The sequence below is a fragment of the Phyllostomus discolor genome, chromosome 5 (genome assembly GCF_004126475.2).
Source record: "Phyllostomus discolor isolate MPI-MPIP mPhyDis1 chromosome 5, mPhyDis1.pri.v3, whole genome shotgun sequence".
NCBI lineage: Eukaryota > Metazoa > Chordata > Mammalia > Chiroptera > Phyllostomidae > Phyllostomus > Phyllostomus discolor.
In genome coordinates this window covers 171,724,141-171,745,674 of record NC_040907.2, presented here as the reverse complement: position 1 = coordinate 171,745,674, position 21,534 = coordinate 171,724,141, and positions in this window count along the sequence as shown.

Sequence of the window (21,534 nt, the reverse complement as noted above, 5' to 3'; positions counted from 1 at the left end):
GTTTATTTTTATAATACATTTCCCTATCGAGGGTTTGCATCCATCCTCTGCAGAAAGAGCATAAAACGAAGCCCAGAACGCAACATTTTGGAGGAGCTTATCAAAGGAGCAGTGGAACTGAGTGTTGCTGATGGGCGTTAAGTTAGTATAAATAAGGAGCAGCCTAATGAGGTACGATGTGGGGAATATGGACCGTTTAGGTCCACACACTAGCATGCCGTTCTCTTCCTGTTTACATACAGATGAACAGCTTGGGGTCAGGGGCGCTGACCCCCTCCCTACTCCCTGCATGCATTAAAAAATTGGCTTATAACTTTGGACTCCCCTCAGGATTTAACTACTCCTAGCAGTCCACCGTTGTCTGCTGACAATGTGAACAGTTGATGAACACATATTTTGTATATTGGATAGATTTTATACTGTATGCTTACCCTGTCAGCTAGAGAAAAGAGAACAGTATTAAAATTAGAAGGAAGAGAAAATACACTTGTAATACAGCATGTATTGGAAAATGATCGGCAATGGGGGGCCCCTGTAGTTTGAACCCGTGCTGCTGTGTTCGAGGGTCAGCTGTGTGTGTGTGTGCGTGAGAGAGAGAGAGAGCGGAAAGATGGAGTGCTGGGTTTGGTTTCCCCAGTTTTATTAAGGATTTATGTCTGTGTTCATAAGATACTTGGTTTGCAATGTTCTTCTTGTTGTATTCTCACCAGAGTGACACAGCCCCCGTGAGAGTGAGGCAGGTTTTCCTTCTTTCCCCAGTGGGCGAAAGACTTCGTGTACGGTGGCTATTATTTCTCTCTTAAATGTCTTAAAAACGGCTTAAAAAGCCGTCAGTGCGGCTCTGTGGGCTGGAAAGGGGCATGCGTGAGTGCCTGTGCATGAGTGTGCATGTGTGTGCATGCGTGGGTTGGGGGAGGGGTTCATCATGAATTCCATTTCTTCAACAACTATAAGCCAGACGGATTTTTTTTTCTTTCTTGCGCCAGTTTCGGTCATTTGTGTCTTTCGAAGAACAAGTGCACGTCCTCTGAGTTAACAAGTTCCTGGGCTTATGTGTCTGTCATGTTTTCTTACCATCTTAATGCCTTCGGAAATCGCACTCCGCGGTCAATCTGTCATGATTACCCTGTCCTTAACTCCTGGAGTTGACAGATCATGGCTGTGAGGGCAACCTGGCCGCGACACTGTTGCCCCATCGATCGCCAGGGCTGAACCTGATAAAACATGTTTTTTCTCATTTTTTCCTCTTGCGAAGAATATAACATTTTACCAATGTTTTTTCCCCTTTTTCAATGACTTCCACTCTTGAACACTTCTTTCCTTTCACTTCATCTTCAGTTTCTCATCTGTTAGCTTCCTACGGTGGATCCTTAGACTATCGGCATGAAACATTTCCCACCCCTGCGTCGCCACTTAGAGATACAACCCACTCTGCAAGCGCTCCTTGACTGCCCATCCCACAGCGTTACGGGCTGTGTTCTCCTTGCATCTCCGTTCAAAGTATTTAGAACTTCTCCTGTCATTCTCTTCTCCGAGCCAGGCTCCCAGGACCCGCTGTCTAACTCCCACAGAGCTGAGGGTTTCTAAACACACCTTCTTGTTATTTAGTTCTGCTCTTATTTTCTTGTGGTCAAAGAACAGATTCCCTAGGATTCTGGTCGTTCCATTTGTTGGGACGTGTCTCACGCCCCCGCTGATGGTCGCTCCCGGCGACTGCCGCTCGGGCCGCCAAAGGGAAGGCGTCTCCTGCAGCTGTCGGGCGGGGCCCTGTCCCACACCCAGCAAGCCTGTTGGGAGGTGCTACCGAATCTTCTGTAGACTTACAGAAGGTTACTGATGTGTTGTTTTTTTATTTTTGTTTTTGTTTTTGTTTTTGCCATTTCTGCCGATTACTAGGAGGGTGGTACAGCCTTCAACTAGAGTTGTTAATTGATCTATTTCTCCTTTGATTTCGACCACTTTTCTTCAATGCATTTTGAAACTCAGTGAGGTTTACACACATCTAGAATTGTCAGGCCTGCCTGATGAGTTGACCTTTTATTACTGTACAGCTTCCCGTTTCCCTCAGGTGGTAATTCTTTTCTGTTCGCCTGCTCTGACTGGTGCTAATGCAGCACCTCTGCTTGCTCATGCTCAGTCTAGGAGTAGGTGTGTACAGAGTGGCTTTTTCCATTATTATTATTATTATTATTATCATCATCATTACTTTCAGCCTGCGTATGTACACTTAAAGTGCATTTCTTGAATAGCTGACCTTGCATTTTAATCCCTTTGGAGGGTCTGCCTTTAAAAGCGGACCTTTAATTCAATTACATGTAATCTAATTATTTGTGTGTGGAGTTCAGCTTGTTCTCTTGCTGTTTCTTTTATATTTGCCCAGTGTATTTTTGTTTCTTTTTTTCCCTTCTTTTCCTGTTTCCTTTTGGATGGGGCAGTATTTTTCAAGCTCTTTTTCTCAGTTTGATCACGGTTATTTCTTAGCGGTTGCTCCGGGGGTTGGACTGTGTGTCTGTGACTCGCCGTGTGGTCACGGGGGTCGGAGAAATCCAGGGTCCGGCTCCGCACGTGGTCCAGGCAGGCTCCGTGAAGTCCGCCTGGTGTTTTCTCTGGCAGTTTTGCAATTCTGTTGTCCTTACCTGTGTATCAGAGACCCAGCTAGCATTTGCTTTGATGTAGACTGAGACTAGGAATCCACTTTCTTTTCAGGTGGGGACCCACTGGCGACCACTGTTTTATGTCAACTGATTTGAAATGCCACCTCGGTCACATGCTCCCTTTCCGTACATGTTTGGTTCGGCTGCCTGGTCTTCTTTGTTTCTGTCGATCTGTCCATCCAGGCAGGAGCACCCAGTGCTTAATCATCGCTACCGAATCACTCCAATTTCTGGTGGGTCCGGAACGCTCAGGCCGTGCATTCAGAACCCCTCTGTGCCCGCTGGCTCACTTTCCACGTGAGCTGGAGGCCCCAGAAGGCAGCCCGGCGAGCGGGAACAGGGCGGTGCTGAGGGCACAGACCAACAAGGGCGGGAGGAGCGAGCACCTTCTGTCCCGCGCCGTGCCTCAGTTTCTCTCCCAGGACCCACACGCCTTTGCTCTCCTCCACCCGCTCTTCTGAGGCCTCCTCGTCACCGGCTCGGGGCAGCATCATTTCCAGTTGTCATCACATGGTCTTTGCCGATTTCCCAGACTAAAATGTTTCAGTTCCCATTAGGAACTTATTGTTGGGGTTTAGGGGTCTCCTCGGCGACACCAGTCTTCCCTTCTTCAGTTCAGAACTAGCCCACGGGTCAGGAGGCTGAAGGTTAGAGGTCAAATGCTCGGCTGTTCCTGGGAAGCGTGGGAGACGTGGGCTTCCAGCCCGGGGCGGAGGGGTTTTGCTGGTTCATGCCCGGATCTGAGGCCTCCAGTCCCGCTGGGTAACGTGGGATCATGTCTCCTGGAGTCACGGCCCTCGACGTGTGGCGGGGGACAGCCCAGAATGCACGGGTTGGAGACGGACAGATCCAAGGGGAGGAGGAGAAGCCAGAGGAAGCGGAGCCACACACCCAGTCCCTCCTGCCCCATGTGTCGCTGTGCCTTCCCCGGAGGAGGTGGGGAAGCGGAGGGGGAGGGTGTAAGCTCGAGCACCAGGAGCAAGGGTGGGGTGTGGGTGGAGGAGTCAGGAGACGGAGAACCTCCGTAAATACTCCCTAATGCAGTTGAATTCCCCCCTGCCGTTTATCAACAATTCGTGAGGCTTTTTGAATTGTCAGCTCCCACCCTGCGGCCACGTTGTCACTCGCCTTCTCTCTCGGATTTGTTAAGAGCCGTGTGTGTATTACGGTGCTTACCCAGCCGTGAGCCGTAATTTTGAGAGAACAGCATTATAATTTATTTCTTATAAGCATTTCTTAGGTGTTCTTTTCCTTGTTATATTTTTTCTTGTCATTATAAATGAGATCCAATTTTATTGTAGTAAGAGTATTTTCTTGTATTGATTTATATATACATTCTGGGACTTATCTGTTTATAAAAATATCTTGTTGTTTTTAGTAGATATGCAGTTCATTTTCTTGGGTTTCCCAGGTAACTAACTAATCATATCACCTATAAATAACTTCTCTTTTCTATTGTTTATTTCTCTGCATTCTTTTTTGTTTTTTTTTTATTGCTTCCTTGCAGCCTCTGAAACATAAAGAACAACTTTAGACACTTGTATGAGTAGCAAGCATGCCTTTTTTTTTAATTTATTTATTTTTAGAGAGGGAAGGGAGGGAGAAAGAGTGAGAGAGAGAAACATCAATGTGCAGTTGCTGGGGGCTATGGCCTGCAACCCAGGCATGTGCCCTGACTGGGAATCGAACCTGCGATGCTTTGGTTCGCAGCCCCCGCTCAATCCACTGAGCTACCAGCCAGGGCGCAAGCATGCCTTTGATGTTTGGCCTTTGCTGGGAGGGCCCCTGGTGCTTCCCCATCGATTATGACGCAGGCTGCAGAGTTCAGGTGCAAGTTCATTATTTTAAGGAAGAATCTATTTCTGGTTTTAATAGAGGAACTTTTTAAAATCAGCACTGGATATTGAGTTTTATTTACTGTCTTTGGGGCATTTGCTGAGACGCCATGTCTTTCTCTCTCTCTCTCCCTCAATCCTGTGACCTGCTGGTACATGTACATATTCCCTGACTTACTAATATAATCAGTCAGTGGTGGGTTGCCCAGTATGAAAACATCTTTACATCTTTGGAACACATCCAATTCTGTCGAGCTGTATCGTATTTTCTCAATATGCTGCTGAATTTCATTTCCTGGTGCTCTAATTAAGACTTCCCGCCTCTCTATTACGAAGGTAAAGCGGTCTTGTATCAGTTGTTTATTGACACGGTAAAACCGCTTAATAAATTAGCTCTCAATTCAGGGCCTCACCCAAGGAAACATTCTTTTAGTTCTCGAATCTGCGAGTCAGGGACTGACGTGGGGGGGGGGGGGGGGCTCTGGTCTCCGTGAGGCCTCCTGTGCCTTGGTGGGCCCACCGACTGTGGATGGGGGCACTGGGCCCCACCCCCGTGTCTCGCCCGTCCCTGCAGCAGGCCGAGCCCAGCGCCTTCTCACGGGGAAGGAAGAGGACGGGACACGTGGGCCCTGAGGCTCAAGCCCACTTCCAGCCTCCGCGGCCCTGTCAGGTAGGCGGACCCGCGGCGAGCGGAGGGTTAATAGGCCCCACCTCTTGAGTCTCAAAGCCACATCCCAGCCCCGAAGCAGGTGACTCCTAGGGGCACAGATAGGGCCATCCAGGCAACCAGTGGTAATCTGGACGTGTCCTCTGTCCTGCCCGTGGGTGTGCTGGTGGGTGGGCAGTGAGAATAACACGAGAATAATCTGCCTCTGGGAGCTTTCAAAACTCCCCGTTAACAGTGTTTGTGTCCAGCGTCTCCAAGGGACATGAATCTCTTACAGATTTGTCAGCTGCTTCCACGGCCGCTGGTGGTGGTGTTTCTTATGAGCCGATGCTAATAACATTGTTTCCTGGGAAATCTTCTGTTCTGTCTCTGTATTCAGATTTAGTAGTGTAAAGAATGGGTAATACCGGATTGTCGTTTAAATTCTGTATCTAAAATTTTACCCACTTCTCTTTATGCACAATTTATCTTTCTCCTTGTTTGGACTCATCAGAATTTGGGATATGTATTTGGTCTGTCTGGGAATTAAGTCTTGGATTTATTAATCAATTCCATTGCTTTTATGTAGGAGTTCTAATTTAGGAACTTACGCTTTTATAACTTCTTTCCATTAATTTTCGTTGTATTGATTTAGTCTAGTTTAATACTTAATACATTTATATTTCTTGATATTTCTTGATACATTTATATTTCTAAGTACAATTATATATGCACTTAGAACTGTACATTTTCTTACTGGTAGATTTTTGGCTCCCCTGCCCTCTGTATATTTTGATGTGTAGTATTCTTTAGACAGAATTTAGAACATTTCCTATCTTTAAAAACATTTTCCTTTTTCTGTGTGAATTGCAGTGTGGAGATTGACATAAACCATCCTGTGAGATTGGATTTTCTGTGAATTGCTGGGAATTTCAGGACTGAGACAAGTTTTCCTAGAAATATGTGAAAAGCTTCCACCTCTTTGTTTTGCTACTACTCCAAGACAAAATAACTGTAGATTTAGAATTCTATTGCTTGACTATCTCTTTAGAGCATTCCTTTAACCAAAAAAAAAATTTCTTAGCAGTGGTTGCGGCAAATCTCGCCTGCTGGTCCCCTGCCAGTCCCCAGGCGAGTGCATGGGCGGGAACCCTTTTCTCCCCAGACATGACTCCCTGAAGCTTTTATTTTTTGAAGAGTCAACTAGTTTGTTCTAAGCATTAAACGTGATTTTCCATTAAAACTCTGAAAAAATCAGCGATGTAAATTTTAGTTAAATTTAAGTGTCATTTGCCTATATAATTGCTAGTAAGATGTACAGAGTGTAAAGGATTTGAGGATAGAGATAGATCAGAACCTAGGGACTCACCCAGTCCTCTGGTTAGTGACCTGTCCCCCGTCCCCTTGCAGGGGGAAGGTTTCACGAGCACCCACTGGAGTGGGACACCATGTGCGGCCCCTCCCCTCCAGCGTACAGGACCGCTGTTACTTGTAAGCCAAGGCTTGGTGGAAGGCGGGGGCCAAGTGCATGAAACAAGCCAGCATTATTATGGGGCACGTTCCGGGGTTGTTACTTTAATAAAAATGACACCCGGAACCACAATACCACATTCTTGGGACTCCAAGAAGCCAGGGTGACAGCCCATAAGTCTGTCACTTGTCAGATGATGCAGGTAAGGCTGAGGAGGTCAGACGACTTGTCCAAAGACAGACACCAAACTAGTGAAAGAGGCGGAGATGAAGTATGAATGGAAAAATAAGCTAAGAAAGTACACACGAACATCTGTCCCTTTAAAAAACAAAGTGTTTTGTCAGCATAAAAAATTATGTAAATGACATCATCTCAGATTTAAAGGGGCCAGTGTCCTTTGCTGTTACCTTCAGGCGTGTAGACTTTTGGGTACATGACTCCTGGGCCAAGGTTGAGACCTACTTTTGTAGACTAGCAAAGGGTCATCATTCCTGGGGAATGCCTTTCCCAGAATCAGGGTGACCGTTGGTGGCAGAGCAGTCGATTGGTTACAGGAGTTTTCTAGGGACTCCGGGGGGGTCATCACAGCAGGCCCAGGCCCAGACCCAGGTCCCATCAGCTCCATCCGCTCACGAGGGCGGTCGGCGCTGGAAGAGTCCCAGATCTCCTAGTGACTTTCTGGAGCTCGCAGGGGCCCCCGCTAGCTCGGGTCTTTAGCGGACGGGTGGCGTACTCTGCCCGTTCAATGGAAGCCACACCATACCAGTGCAGCCAGTGTCTCCTTATTTTACCACGAGGTGCCTGTTGCCGACGTTGCTTTTCCCGCCCCGAATGCTGCTCTCCACACCTCCCCTCCGTCCCTCGGGTGCCTCCCCCTCCCCCCTCCAGGCTGCGGCAGGCGTTCCCGCCAGGGGCTCCGTCTGCTTGGTACGGCACCACGCGTCCCTCTCTCGTGCTGTGACATCTTCCAGAGCTGGACTTGTGACCTCTGACTCTCGGCGACCCCAAGGGCCTGCATGCGGCAGGTGCTCAGGGAAGGCGGTGGGTTCAATAATGACCCCGTGACCCTGGGAGCACATTGATGTCAGAGTTCCCATCTCTGGGGAACTCTGAGTTCCGCTCAGAGCATCTCGCATCCACTGAGCACAGGGAGAGGCGGCGACGCCCCGTGAGCCTGCGGGCTGTGTGTGGCACGTGGGGGGTGCTGAACGGTCCCCTGGAGGAAAGGACGGTGCCCAGGAGCAGGAGAGAGAGGCCTGCTGTGATCAGAGGCGGGTCACCAAACAGGGACGTGCCGACGGCAAGGGCAGCCTCCGTGCTTTCATTTTAGGGGCGCGGTCAGGGGCCGCTGGTTCAGAAGCCAGGCTGCCCGAGACGTGGGTCTACCAGATGGCCCGCCTTGCCGCCACCCGTGGGAGCTTTATGAATGCAGATGTGTGCCCCGCGTGGTGTCCCACCCTGAACCAGGATCTCGCCTCCGCCTGGGGAGGAGAAGCCTGCCTGTTTCGGGGGCTCTTTACGCAGCTCGGCGCAGAGCAGCGTTGGCCAGCTGCGGTCGGGCGGCCCGGCTCTGCCCGTTGTCCCAGCTCGGTGTGAGGGCTTCGTGACGTTCTCGCAGGTGCGCGTCACCTGTGCTGGTGTTTACTTACATGGTACTCTTTCTTCGCTTGTTTTAAAATTTCCTTTAGGGCAGATACACATTTATTTAGAGAGAAACTCATACGTTTATGCTTTTATTCATATTCTATTCGTACTTTTATGAAGAGAAAGCCAGCATCTCTTGTCACAAGTAGTGTGGCGGTAAAGGGAAGGGAAACAAAGCCATGTTGTCGCACGCCAGCCGCACGACAGAGGCTGTTGACGCCCCCACTCCAGTGACCTGCGCGCCTGTGAAAGAGGGAGGCCAGCCCGTGGCTGGGGAGGCTGGGGGCATGTCGGGCCAAACAGACTTCGTCCCCATCAGGGACTCGCTAGGGAGTGAAGAGGAAACAACTTGTCCCCACCACCCCCTTGACCTACGGGTGCACGCAGAAGCCACTCCTGTCCAGCCAGCTGGGGGCCCGCCCCTCGGAAGGGCGCCGCTGGGAGACTGGAGGGCTGGGCTCATTCCGTGAAGGCCTGGTGACCACTCGGTGACCTTTTATCTAAAGTGGGAGGAGAGGGCCGAGTTACCGTGAAAGAGGGAGGGCCCAGAAGCCTCCGGTGATCTCTGAGTGCGTTCAATGGTTCGCTCCTTGGGTGCGCATCCAAAGGCCCCGTGAGCCCGAACGCTGGGATCAGAGGTGGCGGGGGGGAGGTGACCCCTGAAGCCCCCCACAGCCTCTGCGGGCTCAGGGCCCCTCCCTAGCGGTGAGGCCGTCGGTGTGTTTGTTCCCGTGTTCGGGAAGCGTTTCTGTCCACGTGGCTCTAGTTGATGCCCATCCTGTCACGTTGGAAAACACGAATTGTATTTTTTCACAGAAGATGGATGTGACAGCTATTTCTTTGCTCCCCACCGAGCCCTTCCCACGAAAGATAATCTCTCGGACACGCTGGAAGAGTTGGGAGGAGGACAGCGTGGGCCAGGTGTGGACGCTGCCTTCTCACCGTCGTTTGCGGTTTCCCGTTGTCCCCCTGGGAGCGGGGAGGGCATCGGCGTGTTTGCAGGGACCTCACTGGCCAGCCCGTGGCGCACACAGACCGAAGCTGTGTCCACACACCAGCAGACAGTTGGAGTAAAAACGGAAAAGATGGGGGGAAAGCAATCTACAAATATACGGCTTTTTCACCCTGAAAATAGCGTGTTTATCTTTCAGTAATTTTCAGTTTCCATCCACACATGTGTCTTCAGGGAAACCATTCCAAAGAACAGGCCAGTATACCTGAGCATGCTTGCTAACTTTTTCTGCTTCGACTAGCGCAAGCAAGCATGTTAGTGTGTAGATGTGACTCGGTATAGATGTGACCTTCGCGTGGTTTCGCTAGATGGGAGAGAGAGCCAGAACTCCCAGTTTATTCCAGTCTGAGCTCCCATCCTTGATGACTTCATCCTAGAGCTGGAGCTTCCACAGGGAGCTCCCTCTTTGCCTAAGAAATTATGCAAAGGTTGAGCTTGGACGGAACATCTTTGGATCCTGGTCCTTTCTAACCGTGGCGTACTAACGCAGGCATCTCGGGCACCGGCCCCCTCAGAACCCGAGCTTCCTCTAACATATTTAAAAAGCAAATAATGTTGGTATTGTGGTCTGCTGTAGACATCATTTGTGTCTTAGCCGGGCTATTATTTGAGAAGTGCAAAGCTCTTGAGGTATTACATCCGTATATAAACCATGTGTTAGAAAGATATAAAGTCGGTCCTGAAACGTCTGCTAGACCGCTCTCGGCTTTCAGTCCGTGCCAAACATGTGCTGCAGCGACGGACGGAGCCGGGCGGACCCGAGCGCGGCTCTTTATGGCGTGGGGGCTGCGTCCCCCGGCAGATGGGTTCGACGCGCTGGCAGACTGAGTGGGTCCGGTTCCCTAGGAGGCGTCCTCTCGGCGGGGCGTCAAACCTCGTCCTCCCCCCTCAGACCGGTCCCTGGGGTCTTCGGTCCCAACTCCTGTGCCGCAGAAAACGTGGTCAGACGCTCCGAATCCGTGGAAAATAACTACATGTCAGGCATTCTCGGGTTAGCTTCGAATCTTCAAACGAGAACGTGTTCCTGTGAGTTGATTGGAGGGTTTTGTTTGTTTGTTTGTTTGTTTGTTTCTTGGCTTTGTCACCCATAAAGTATCCGAGGGAGCCTGGCTCTGGGGCTGCCGGATACGACAGAGGACTCCCGCCTCTCTCTGATTTCACGTGAACGCCGGGTGGTTTTTAGGAAGCATGTCCTCGGTAGTGCAGGGCGCACGCTCACACGCCAGACCTCGCTCGTGTCCATCTGAGGTTCAGGTGGCGCTGGAAGTCGTGTGTGTGTTTGCTGAATCTGGCAGCACTGCCCAGATCCCGATTTATTGTTCGCTCTCGCAGACGGTCATTGTCCAAGGAAATCCCTCTCGCTTGCAGGCTTTGTGATGTTGAAAGTCCATGTGGAGCAGAGATGGAGGAAGGGTCAGTCCCCCCCACCCCGTGGAATAAAAGCTAATGTTCTATTAGAACAAAGTCTAATGTAAACAAGTAAAAGTGTTCAAGTAAAAACCAAATACACTAATGTAGTTACACATTGACCAGGAGATGAAAGAAAGGTGCTTAACAGGACACAGAACACCCTCATGATGTTTTCAGTGTTCCTAGTAACAGTGAAAAAGAATATTCTTGCACCCTGTCTTCCATTCATTATCAATACACAAAAGTGTAAGTAAAATCAAATAGAAACAATCACCACGAAAATACGTAAGAGCCAGGAGCTCACACCTGCCGCGGTTCTGATTGGACTAATGCCCTGTTTCTCCTCGTACACGCACCCATGTCCCCACTCCCCCCTTGGCTGCTGGTACCCGGGTCGTGCAGGGAGACCCGGTCTAAGAACCAGTCCCCCACCTCCCAGTCTCCCCTGCTCTTGTGTCTCCCCAACATGCACACACGGGCGTGGCCCAGCCCCACCTGCTGGAAGCCAGGGGTCCCGGGCCCCCCTCCCAGGAGGACTCCCAAGGCCATCTCAACTGCAGAGAGTTTTCCAGCTCGGCTCGCATCACTCTGGAAGGCGTCTGCCCTTCTGGTCTCCTTTACTGGACCCTGTGCGGCCCGAGTCAGAGCCCAGCGTGAACCACAGAAAGACACACAGCGTGGAAGCTGGCAGGGACTGGACATGCGGGGAAGGCTCCTTCCCTTCCCCCTCCCCCCTGCAATGGCCACTTCTCAAGGAGCCCCACCACAGACCAAGCATTCCGCCAAAGGCTCTCTCTCCCCGACTTCCCTTCTCCTCTCTCAACACGTCCTGCCATCCGTGCCAGGGCTGAGCACCCTGTGCTTCATGGCTTGCCTTAGAAAGGCGTCACCTGTGGTGAAAGGCAGGCCTTGAATGTGTCCTTGATGACATGGACCCCTGCAGTGCCGCTGGCCATGGTCCCCACCGCCTGCGCCCCACTTCCGATGAGCGGAAGAGAAATCTCCGCTGGACGTGTGAGGCCAGGCTCCAGCTGGGGGCGGGACTCTGGCTGACTCGGCAGTCATAGGTTTGTTTTAGAAATAAGCCTGTTTAGTGTTATTTACATACAGATAAATTAGAACAATTAACAACAGGCAATAGATGTGAACAAATATTCCCCAAATTAAGAAATAAAAATATCTCATAAAAATCTGAAGAAGTTCAACTTCGCTGCCAAATGCACACTAAAACAACAAAGAAATATGGTATTTTTCTTTACAGAGGGTCAAATATATTTTTTTAAGATTTTATTTATTTTTAGAGAGGGAAGAGAGGGGGAAAGAGAGAGAGAGAGAAACATCAATGTGCGGTTGCTGGGGGCCGTGGCCTGCAACCCAGGCATGTGCCCTGGCTGGGAATCGAACCTGCGACACTTTGGTTCACAGCCCACGCTCAATCCACTGAGCTATGCCAGCCAGGGCTCCAGGGTCAAATATTTTTTATGGCCTTTTCTTTACGATGATTGGCTACTGAGCTCTCAGTCTGCCAGGGCCCGGTTACGGCTGAAAGACCAGAAGACAGTCCCTCTTCAGATCCAGGGAAGACCTAGGGGGCGCCCTGCCTCCTGCGTTGCTAGTGCAGGGGGGCGGGAGAATCGGACCTGCTGTTTTCCGTTCCGCTGAGCTCCACTGCGGGTGGTGAGGGGCAAGAGAGGAGGCACAGCAAGCTCCCAGCACGGCCGATTGTGTGCCCACGACGGCGACACTTGGATGACACAGCGCCAATTTCGCAGAGAATCCGGAGTCCATTTAGAACAATTATGTATCATGAGTGGGAATTTTAAACCAGGGCCGTGACTCCCAGGCCACAAGTGCACGCGCCGATGGGATGCTCTCTGAAACCCGTTCCGTTGTCTGTGGGAGCGGATCAGAGTCGGGCTGGGCGTGGAAGAAATTGTTTGAAGGTTCCTACAATGAACTGTTTTCTCTCCTTTTGGGGCTTCGTCCGTGTAAGACGAAGCAAGGATCGGAAGACAGCAAAGCCCTTCGCTCAGTTCCAAAACCTGAGAACAAACGTATTTCCAATGGCAATCATTAAACATGTGCCCAGGTTGTCCTGTAGGCTTAGAAAATATTTGTCACGTCGCATCGAATTTCAACTTCTCCGCGCTCAGGGCTCTAATTCTCCTGTTACGATAGATTTTGGTTATCCTATTCAACTATTAAAATTAGATTTCCCATTTGGGCCTTCTAAACCCAACGGGCAGAGTCAACAGCTAGAAAGTGCAAAGCTATAAAGATCACACCGGCACCTGCCTCCGGGGACCCAACTTGACCTTGGTCGCCAGGACTTGGGTCGGCATCGCCTAGCGAATGCCCCCGTGCTCACTCCGCCTCAAGTCCCGCCTGGCAGCCGGGACTGGCAGCGCCGCCCCGTCCCCTCCCCCATCCTGCCCAAGCTCTGGGGTCCCACAGTGGAAGCCCAGCAGGTGGAGAAGCGGGCAGGGGCCATCCCTGCGGGAGGGACACGAGGCACAGGGCACACGGCTAGAGTTGCATTTGTGATTCTGAATCCATTTCCTCCTACACACGCCTGGGGTTTCCGGTCACAAACTCCTACCTGACTTAAAACTCAACGTGCGTTGTTTTTTTTTTTTTTTCTCATAAAGAACATGATGTGCTCTAAAGGGTGGCATGGAGAGTCAAGGCCGTTACACGCTAATCAGCCTCTGAGAGCTCACCGAGGCGACAGAAAGTGCACTCAAGCCCCAGGCATCGGCCCGCGCCCACGTGGTTCTCGTGCCCCCGCGTCCTCGCCGCTGCTGGGGCTCAGCCTTCCCCCGCCCCTGCCGCAGGTGCGCACTCTTGGGCAGGGAAGGAAATAGCAGGCTCCGGGATGACAGTTCCTATTACGGCTCCTTACTTCGCTGCTCTGATCTTAATTTGGCTTTTCCCGAAAGGTTTCCCGCCGGGAGGGTAGCGAGCAGAACGCCTCAGAGGAGGGTTCTGGTGGGCGTGCCAGCTCTTTCCCACTAAAAATAAGTCCATTAGAATCCTGGCTTGTAAATAAGACTCAGCGGGTTTGGTTCTGGGCAGGGACCTGCCGGGGAACTCGCATGGTCGCTGGGTGAGCTCTTAGAAATCAATCGCCTGCCAGAAACTCCAAGGAGAGGACCGGGCCCCGGCCCCCTCCCCTGTGTCATCATCATCACAAGGCCGTGGAAACTTTCCATGTGGCGATAATTCATGAAACACTGGTCTGCGCCTGAGGATGTAACTGCATTTCACAGACAAAGCCCCTTAGATCGGGGCGCGTGGTGGAGGCAGGCAGAAGGATAAGGAAGTGAGACAGGTGACAGGTGCAGACCCTGGTGAGCGCTAGGAAAGGGGGTGGTGGACCAGAGAGAAGCTTGGGGTGGGAGGTGGGGCACTGAACTAAGGCAGCTGCTCCCAGCGCCTAGTATTGGAGCAGAGTCATGAATGGGGAAACCGGGGGTGGGCCGGCCAAGGGTGGCGAGTAGAATCTTCTCCTGCAAAGAGTGTGAGCTAGGACAGAGCTGGGCATAGTGAGTGGTCGGAAGGGCTGGTCAGTGTGGTCACCACGGAGCACCCGAGCAGGATGGAGCACCAGGCGGTGAGGGTCCAGAGCTTGTTGGACCCAGGCAGGAGTCTCGGTGTTATGCCAAGAGTGTCCTGGCCGGTGTGATTGTTTGCTTTGTCGAGCAGCTGGAGCGCAGACCCGAGGACTTAGCTGGCGGGGGGAGGCCTCCTGGCTTCCTGGGTTGTTCGACGGCAGGCAAGTTGCTTGCTTTCTCTGTGCCTCGGTTCCCCCGCTTGTCAGTGGGGGGTAAACACCTCAGGGTCGTTGTGGGGTTTGAACAAGTTAAATTGCAAAGGGTTAGAGCGGGGCTCGGTGCCTCACCGCTGTTCAGTTCAAGTTCGCTGCTGCGTGGTTATGGAATGCGCGCTCAACCTAGTGTTCTACCCTCTGAGGAGTTCTCTCTCGCTTCTCCATTCTTCCCCGGCCTTCCATGCTCAGGGCGGGGGGGAGGTTCCCCATGTCAGCCAGAGCTGTTCTGCTTAAACACTCTGGAATGCCCTCCCAAGGCACGCACACTCTGCCTCAGGTGCCCCAGCACGACCCAGGCCTCGTCTGTCCCCGGTCCTCCGGCGCACCCCCTCTCCACCCCTCCACTCACTCCGTTCCGGACGCACTGGCCGCCTTGCTGGCTGAGGACCCCACGCGGCTCTCCGCCGCCTGAGGGCGTTCCCGTTCCCGTCCCGGCCTCGGCAGGGGTCACCCTGCTGTAGCGTTTTGTGCCTAGCGGATGTGCGTCCCCTCTAAGGTCGGGAGGGGGGAATGGCGGGTGCTGAGGGTTCTGGAAGGATTTAATTAAAAAGTAGGAAGCATTTTCAGAAAACAAAAGAGCTACAACAAAGCACAAAACCCCTGACTGGAGGGGTGACTGTGGGCAATAAGCAAAGGATGGCGGGGGGTGGGGGGCAGCGGCCGGCCCAGAGCGCCCCCCCCAGGTGTGGTGATGGGGGTGGGGGCGTCGGTGCGGCACCTGGGCTGGAAAATGTGTCGTTTCCAGCTGGGCCTGGGACCTCGATGGTCAGACGAGCTGGATCCGAGGTCACGGTGGCAACAAGGCATCGAAGTGAGACCCCCCCCCAGTAAGTCCTGGAGCACGGCCTGTGCCCGAGGGGACCGGCCACATGGAAAAACATTGGTTTGGACAACATCTGCTTAAAAATTAATGAGTTCTCTGGGGGACCGTAAGAGAGAGGGAAGATGGTCAAGAGCTAAGACTTGGGGGGCGTTCAAGTCCCCCTAGGAGGGAAGTTGGCCGGAGAGAGGAGTGGGAGTGGAGAGCAGCGAGACCTGGGCAGAGCCGCGCAAGAAGCCCAGAGTCGCTGAGGGCTCCCAAACCGCACGCGCGTTTCAGCAGAAGGCGGTCGGCCGGGAGGCCCTCAGGGCAGCGAGCACGTGGGAGCGCCCGGGACGGAACCGGGTCCCCCGTGGGGATGCAGCTGTCTGCCCCTCTCGGTGGCTTCATTCCGCTTGAGCACTTACGACAGGGAACGGGATACACTCCTGTCCTTCTGCTGTAACGTCTAAAAGCTCCTCCTGGGGTGTAGATCCTAATGATGGGTTCCATTTCCTCCCCTCTGTCATCTCCTGCAAAGTAAACTTTGAGACGTTCTGACCCCACCTCCCCGCCTCCACAAGTCCTACAGAGGAAGCCATATGGCACGCCCTTGTCCCTGGTGTGGAGGACAAAGTGGGTGAGCGCGTCTGAGGTGTACAGGGCCTGGGTTCCGCTCTTACTTCTGCCATTCATCACTGAGCAGCATTAGGAACGACCCTCGTGTGACCCCAGCTTTGTCTCACCACTTGTAAACTGGGGCTTGCGCTGGGTCCTCTGACCAGCAGAGCGGTGTGATAATGTAAGCTCATGCTGTAAGTGATTGTAAATGATTTTGCTCCCCAGAGACAAGAGACACTGGGGGCACGAGAAGTTATTTTTCTGTATCATGGAGATGACTCGTGCTTGGGGTGTGAATCCATTTGAAACATTTATGGGCAGCTAGCTTTCTTTGAATGTTTAGATGACACATAAACCATCTTTTCAAAATTATAATTGTTCTGTAGGACGTGGTTTATTTTATTTCCACCTGAGCTCTGTTCCCCAGCCGCCCACGGCCGTGCACCTGTACTGAGGAGAGACACTCAGCCGGCAGATGTGCCATCGTGAATCCAACTGATAGGTTTTTTTAAAAGTTTGGTTTTCAGCCATCATAAGAGTTTATCCCTCATAAAACTTAGATGTGCCGGTTATAGAAAAATAAAGAATACATACAAACGTCAAGAAAACCATAATGAATCCATAGCCTCAACACTGAAGGGAAACCTGCAAGAGCATTTGGGTGCATTTCTTTCCAAAGACTGATTAAAAAAAAAACAGTGAGGACTCAAGCGAGGGCAGAGGACATCCACGAACACCTTGCACGTGTGACCTCACCTGGTCCTCGGGCCAGCCCTCTGCAGTGAAGGGCCAACCATCCCTGGTGGGACCCGGGAGGGATGCGAGTAGCGGGAAGAGATGCGGGAACTTGCCCGAGGTCATCCACACGGGGTGGGCAGACGCGGGTTTACAGTTGAGAGTACGTGAAGCACAGCGTTTATTCTTGCACTGTCATTCACTGATGATTGGATTCTTTTCCTCACCAACAACTGCAATCCCACCTTTGGCCCACCCTGTAGAGCCTGGTGGTGGGCACCGGCTGTGACTCCTGACCCAGAATGCTAGGGCTGCCTCCCCGCCCCATGCCGCCTCCTGATTGGTCACCCTGCCTCATGTCGACTCCTGATTGGTCAGCCAGCCGGTGTGGACGGCTGCAGGCTCAGCTCTGCGGGCATCTGCTTCGGTTTTGACATCCTTTTATCAAAGTATTTATGTGACAGCCACTTACTGTCACCTTCCTAAATCAAGTGACAGGTCCTCCATTTCACTCCTTGACTCTCCCGGAGCACTGTAGCCAATGATCCAGAAAAATTGAAGTTTTTTATCGCTGTTTGTAAGTTATCTGGAGTTCTCCAGGCGCCTAGACTTCCAACTGCTCAAGGACCACGGGCTTCACACATCTCGGCCTTGTTATCCTCTCAGCAACCCGGGCAGTTAATCACGCTGCGCTGTTCTGCTTGACTGTGGTTGCTGCATCGTTTTCTCCATCTGAACAAATAGCGATGTCGGAAGGGGGGCAGGGGGGCCAAGACTCCCGTGTGCTGGTACACGGAGCCCTTGGTGGTGACCCACCATCTCTGAGTGTTTTGATACTGGATTGCTGCAGAAGAACATCATCCTTGCAAGGCTCGGGCTACATCTATAAAACTATTCTTACAGACTTTTACAGGACAACTTTAGATTCATGGGAAAATTGATAAGATAGTACAGAGAGGTCCCATACACCCCTGAATCCACTTCTCCTATGACCAACAGCTCACGTTAGTGTTGTGCCTTTATTGCAATGAATGAAACGTGGCTGACTTACTATTTTTAACTAAAGTTGATACTTTATTCAGACTTCCTGACTTTTGCCCCAAGGTCTGTTTCTGGTTCCTGGATCCCATCCAGGACCCTGCTTGACCTTCAGTCGCCATATATGTGTCTTCAGGCTCCTCTTGGCTGGCGGTTTCCCAGGCTGTCCTTGTTTTTGATGACATTGCTTCCAGGGGTGTTGGGCAGGTCTGTGGTGGGGTGATGCACTCCCCCCAAGGAGACTGGGGGACGGGGTTGGGGGTAGGATTGCAGAGGTAAGGCGTCATGTTCACCACAACCCACGAAGGGGTCACACCAACAACATGACTTAACCCCTGCTGACGCTGACCTTGACCATCTGGTTGAAGTAGTGCTTTTCGGGTTTTCCCACTGCAAAATCACTGTGTTCACACGAACTCTTGCCATTGTTCTTTTGAGCGTCCTGAGCTCTGGCATTATAAAACCACCGCCCTCGTTTCTGCCCAGGGAGGGACGAGGTGAACGGGTGGCACTGTTATTTGGTTAAGACCGAACATAATGAGTCCGAACCAAAGGAATATTTTCATCCGCGAGGGAGCATTGCCACCGTCGTTTCCTGGAGGGAGCCGCTGCTCGGTCAGGTGTGTAAGAGTCTCTTCAGCTCCTGGACATCGGGGACGAAGTGAAACGCTTGACGAGTTTTCAGCTTCTCTTGCAGCCTCCAATGGCTGCCTCACCCAGCCCTCCCTACCCTAGATTTTGAAAAGAATATTTATCTTAATTCTACTTTCGGCGCCTCGCACGGATTCTCCTCCCTTACGTCCATGTAGGTGCTTAGAATGGTTTCTGTCTAAAGACAGAACCCCGGGTGTGAGGTTCAAGTTTCATCTCGTGACTTCTGTTTCCCCAGTGGCCCTTGAGTGGCTTCGGTGGGCACCCGCCTGCACCCGAACCCCGGCCCCTTCTGACTGGTGTGTGGTTGGCATTTTCACACCATGAGAGTGTGGTTTGGTCAGACAGGCCCTGTGCCAACGTCTGGAAACTTGGATTCCAATATCCCAGACTGATCCCCCACTTTAAGCTTTTCGAAGACTCTTTGAGCACATTGACTTATCTGAGCTTCCTCAGGAAGAACCACGAAGGGAAGGAACACGTTCCCGTCTCATGGGGGGCAGGACCTCAGACCCACACTGGGAGGCGGCACGTCAAAGAAGAGTCAGGCCCAGAGCCGGGGGTGCGGCTCTGAGAAATTCCCTGTTCACCACCTCAGAGCCCTTACTTAGGTGGGCCTGGGGGCGGGGGTCTGGACCTCCCTTGGTAAGTCAGGCAAAGGAGGCTTGGCCAGCGCAGGGATAGGGCAGGACTCAGGCAGCAGCCAGGCTCCAGGTGACTCATCCGGGGGGATCTGGAGTCACTTTGGGGCAGTGTCTTCATTGCTGGCTTTTTCAATCTGTTAAAAGTCATCGCTGCAAAGATTCTTGCCTGAGGAGCCGGGTCTGTGACTTCCTGCTTGCCCAGCTGTCATGAGTCCGAAGATGACAAGCTCGGACAAGGAGACGAGAGAAGCAGGCACCCCCACCGCCCCCCCTGGGGGAGCAGAGCCGGTTGTTAGAGAAGATAATTGCGTGAGAAACCAGAATGTCTAATACGCTCCTTTCCACGAAGAGGCTGAAGCCAACTGGCCACGTTTTATCAGAACAGCGAGCCGTGGGTCACATTACCCAACGGCGAAAGAGTCCAGCAGTTCCTCCCTGATATCAGCTATTTGAATGTTTTATTTAGGCAACTGAGTTTTGTTGATGCCGAAATATTATGAGAAACAAAAAAAATGTAATGCAAACTCTCCGTTTCGTAAGCTCGTATATTTTCTCCCCCCGGGTTTCTCCGGCTTGGATGCGCCCATCATTCAAGACCTGCTTTTATGGTTTGTCAACAAGGCCACTCCATAAAGTACATTCTGATACCTCACAGCTGTGTATAATTTACTCTGTCTACCCATGCTGCACAAATAACATTTTTATTTGCATCATCTGAAAGGAATACCAGTGTGTAAATACATAAGCAAAGCTCATGAGAAGCAGCCTTCTGACTGCAGATACTGCCGGGGGACCCCGGTGCAGCCAGCAGAGAAGCTGAGCTACGGCTGCGTTCCCCGAGCGCACAGATAACGAGCCCCGGGCTCAGCAAAGCGCACCATCGCGCCGTTCCTTGAAAAGGTTGCACAACCTTCCACAAGCGCTGGCACGGTCTATTCCCCTTGGAATATTTGGAAACAGGGCCTCTTGGAAGGAACAAGTCCAGCCCGAAAGGACTTGTTTTGGATTAAAATGCTGGAATATGTAGGTGAAAAGGGATGGAGCCTTTTGCCTTCGTGACAATAAATAACCTGGTCTTTCTCTGTTACTAAGCATCCTGGAGGAAAAAGGTCCCGAGGCCTGAGCACGTTCGGCTTCAGCCTGGTGATCAACCGGGGGGCCCCTCGAAGGCCTCCCCAGCATCCACAAAGTCGAGGGCGAGGAGTCCCTGCCTCCCCCAGCTCCCCTGCGGGCACCGGCATCTCAGTTGCTGACTGGGGATCGGGGTTTTGTGGGGCCAGCTCCTTGCTTCTAAGACATACTTAAGGCTTCTCAACGGAATCTGTTAAATGCGAGCTGGGGAGAATCTTTCCAGCCTTTCCGCGCTGCGGCTGAGACTCCCACGGGAGCCCTTCCGCCCTCCTCGCCGGGGCGGGCGGGGGGAGGCAGGGGACCCCAGTCTGGGAATTCCTCCCCTGTCCCATTTAACATGCACCTGGGCCATCGGATTTGCGATTAACTCGTCAGTTTAACTATTCACTCCTATCGGAGCTGCTAGGAGAAGCTTACAGTGAAATTAGCTTGTTTACTGAGAGGACATTTTAAAATGCTTGTGATCACTGTAACAGTTTTACCTGACTTTTCAAAAGATTAAATAATGGCCGTGATGACTCCTGGCACACGGCGAGCGTTTCACTGATGGAGGGGAAAGTTCAAACGGATCTCCAGTTTTTCCTGCCTAATTGCTGGTATTTTAAAGCCTTCTTAATCCAAATCACACATCACAGCCACTCTCTCTAGTTTTAGATGTTCCGTTAATTGCACTGTGTAGTCAGGCTTAGCAGGGCGAACAACTGGACCAGAAGTCACTTTGTTCCAGTAAATTCCCCTTGGAATATTTGGAAACGGGGCAGCTCACGCAGGGTCCTGAGCAAGAGGCCCAAGTCCCCGCAGAGCGTGGGGAGCAATGCCAGTGGAGCCAGCCGACTGGCTGGCGTTCCTCAGGCTGCAGTGTGTCACCTGCCTCGGGCCTCTTGGAGCTCTGCCTCCCTCTGTGACAAAGGGCAGCCCCTCCTGTCCCTCCGTGGAGGCGTTCTTCCCGGGGCTGGGGGGGCAGTGCCCCTCTTCACGTCTGCACGTAGGTGTCCCCACCCCACAAAAGAAAGGTCTTCCCTGGTTCACCAGTCAGCAGGGCTTCCCGCCACCCCGCCGTCCCCTCGTGTCATCCGCTCTCTGTTTTGAACCCGTTTCCGTTTACGGAAGAGCAACGGGGACGGCACAGATGGTCCCTCCCCTGGGAGGCCCTGCCGTTTCCGAGCCAGGCAAGCTCTGCAATGGCCTTATCTGTTAAGGCGACGCCGTCCCGGTGTGAGTCTGTGAAGTCGGGAGGGCAGCTCCGAACCGCCCGACCTGAGCCCTGCAGCATGAGGGTCCCTGCAGGGCAGGCACAGGGGACGACGGGCTCCAGGTGGCCCGAGGGAGCGCTGGCCTGGAGAGGAAAGAGTGGGCTTTCTGGGCAGAGTCCCCTCGCCAGGCAGGCAGTTCAAAGTGGCGCTGGATGAGTGCG